The sequence below is a fragment of the Penaeus vannamei genome, chromosome 14, assembly GCF_042767895.1.
Source record: "Penaeus vannamei isolate JL-2024 chromosome 14, ASM4276789v1, whole genome shotgun sequence".
In the NCBI taxonomy this organism is placed as follows: domain Eukaryota; kingdom Metazoa; phylum Arthropoda; class Malacostraca; order Decapoda; family Penaeidae; genus Penaeus; species Penaeus vannamei.
Window position 1 is genome coordinate 20102196 of NC_091562.1, and position 3863 is coordinate 20106058.

Here is a 3863-nt window from a genome sequence, read left to right on the forward strand (position 1 = left end):
TTATCATTATTGTCAATAATAAAGGAATTTTCAGTAATGATAATAATGATGATAATAGTTATCATTCAGTCCATTTATAATGAAATAAAGGCCAGAAGTAATAAAATCCCAAAAATCAAAAAACGGGAAAATCTAGCGTGTTACAGCCTTTTGAGAGAAACGTCGAAAACATTGTTCGGTTTTTAATGGTAATTATGAGGATTTTAACATTAATTCAGGTAATTATGATGATTTCCATGATAATACTTTTATTATTGACAATAATGATGATAATTATGATGATAATGACAATGATAATGACAATAATACTGATAATAATGATGAAATAATAATCATAATGATAATTTTGATAATTACTGCAATAATAGCAATAATTAACTCTATTTCAATAATTTTCATAGTAATAATGGAAATAGCAATAATAATATCATCTTTATCATTGTCATTATAATTATTATTATTGTCATTATTTCTAAGATTATCATTATTGCTATTAGCATTATATAAATAGTTATAATGATAGAAATAGCAATAATAATTAGCATAATAATTATTATAACTGCAATAATGATGATAATAATAATGATAATCATGATGATAATGACTAAAATGATAATAATCATAGAAATGATGACAGTAATGATAATAATGATAATAATTATCATTCAGTCCATTTATAATGAAATAAAGGCCAAAAGTAATAAAATCCCAAAAGTCGAAAAAACGGAGAAATTTAGCGTATTACAGCCTTGTGAGAGTAACGTCGAAAAAAACTTTTCACTTTTTTAATGGTAATTATGAGGATTTTAACATTAATTCAGGTAATTACGATTATTTCCATGATAATTCCTTTATTATTGACAATAACGATCATTATGATGGTAATTTTCATATTAATAATGACAATAGAAATAATAATATATTTATCATTGTCATTATAATTATTATTATTGCCATTATTATTTCTAAGATTATCATTATTGCTATTATTATATAAATAGTTATAATGATAAAAATAGCAATAATTGTTAGCAAAATAATTATTATAACTGCAATGATGATGATAATAACAATGATAATCATGATGATAATGACTATAATGATAATCATAAAATGATGACAGTAATGATGATAATAATTATCATTAAGCCAATTATATTGAAATAAAGGCCAAAAGTAATTAAATCACAAATTCGAAAAAACGGCAAAATTTAGCGTATTACAGCCTTTTGAGAGAACCGTCGAAAAAAACCTTATCGCTTTTTAATGGTAATTATTTTTACATAAATTCAGGTAATTATAATGATTTCCATGATAAATCCTTTATTTTTGACAATAATGATGATATGTATGATGATATTGATATGATAATGACAATAATGTTAAAAATGATAAAATCATAATTATAATGATAATCTTGATAATTTCTGCAATAATAGCAATAATGAAATCTATTCCAATAATTTTCATACCAATAATGGTAATAGAAATAATATTAACATCATTATTATTGTCATTATAATCATTATTATTGTCATTATTCCTATTATCATTATATAAATAGTTATAATGATAAAAATAGCAAAAGTATTTAGAATAATAATTATTATAACTGCAATAATGATGATAATAATAATGATAACCATGATGATAATGACTATAATGATAATTATCATAAAAATGATGACAGTAATGATAATGATAATAATTATCATTCAGTCCATTTATAATGAAATAAAGGCCAGAAGTAATAAAATCCAGAATGTCGAAAAAATGGCAAATTTTGGCGTATTACAGCCTTCTGAGAGAACCGTCGAAAGAAACCTTTTCGCTTTTTACTGGTAATTATGAGGATTTTAACATTAATTCAGGCAATTATGATGATTTCCATGGTAATTCCTTTATCATTGACAATAATGATGATAATGATGATAATGACAATGACAGTGACATTAATAATGATACTAATGATAAAATCATAATTATAATGATAATCTTGATAATTACTGCAATAATAGCAATAATAAACTCTATTCCAATAATTTTCATACTAATAATGGCAATAGAAACAATAACATCATTCTCATTGTCTTTATAATTATCATTATTGTCATTATTATTTCTAAGATTATCATTATTGCTATTATCATTATATAAATAGTTATAATGATAAAAATAGCAATAATAATTAGCATAATAATTATTATAACTGCAGTAATAATGATAATGATAATGATAATTGGGATGATAATGACTATAATGATAATAATCATAAAAATGATGACAGTAATGATAATAATGATGATAATGATTATCATTCAGTCCATTTATAATGAAATAAAGGCCAGAAGTAATAAAATCCCAAAAGTCGATAAAATGGCAAAACCTAGTGTATTACAGCATTTTCAGAGAAATGTCGAAAAAACCCTTTTCGCTGTTTAATGGTAATTATGAGGATTTTAACATTAATTCAGGTAATTATGATGATTTCCATGATAATTCCCTTATTATTGACAATAATGACGATAATTATGATGATAATGATAATGACAATAATAATGATAATAATGATAAAATCACAATTATAATGATAATCTTGATAATTACTGCAATAATAGCAATAATTAACTCTATCTCAATAATTTTCATACTAATAATAGCAATAGAAATAATAATAACATCATTATTATTGTCATTATAATTATCATTATGGTCATTATTATTTCTAAGATCATCATTATTGCTATTATCATTATATAAATAGTTATAATAATAAAAATAGCAATAATAATTAGCATAATAATTATTATAAATACAATAATGATGATAATAATAATGATAATCATAAGGATGATGACTATAATGATAATAATCATAAAAAGGATGACAGAAATGATAATAATGATGATAATAATTATCATTCAGTCCATTTATAATGAAATAAAGGCCAAAAGTAATGAAATCCCAAAAGTAAAAAAAAAAAAGCAAAATCTAGCGTATTACATCCTACTGAGAGAAACGTCAAAAAAAAACTTTTCGCTTTTTAATGGTAATTATGAGGATTTTAACATTAATTCAGGTAATTATGATGATTTCCATGATAATTCCTTTATTATTGACAATAATGATGATCATTAATGATAATGAGAATGAGAATGACAATAATAATTATAATAATGATAAAATCATAATTGTCATGATAATCTTGATAATTACTGCAATCATAGTAATAATTAACTCTATTCCAAATAAAGTTCATACTAATAATGTCAATAGAAATAATAATAACATCATTGTCATTGTCATTATCATTATTGCTATTATCATTATATAAATAGTTATAATGATAAAAATAGCAATAATAATTATCATAATTATTATAACTGCAATAGTGATGATAATAATAAGGATAATCATGATGATAATGACTATAATGATAATAATCGAGAAATGATGACAGTAATGATAATGATGATGATAATAATTATCATTCAGTCCATTTATAATGAAATAAAGTCGAAAAAACAGCAAAATCTAGCCTTATGAGAGAAACGTTGAAAAAAAAAAAAACCCTTTCGCTTTTTAATGGTAAATATGAGGATTTTCACATTAATTCAGGTAATTATGATGATTTCCATGATAATCCTTTATTACTGACAATAATAAATGATGATAATGACAATGATAATGACATTAATAATGATAATAATGATAAAATCATAATTATAATAATAATCTTGATAATTTCTGCAATAATAGCAATAATTATCTCTATTCCAACAATCTTCGTACTAATAAAGGCAATAGAAATAATAATATTATTATCATTGTCATTATAATTATTATTATTGTAATTATTATTT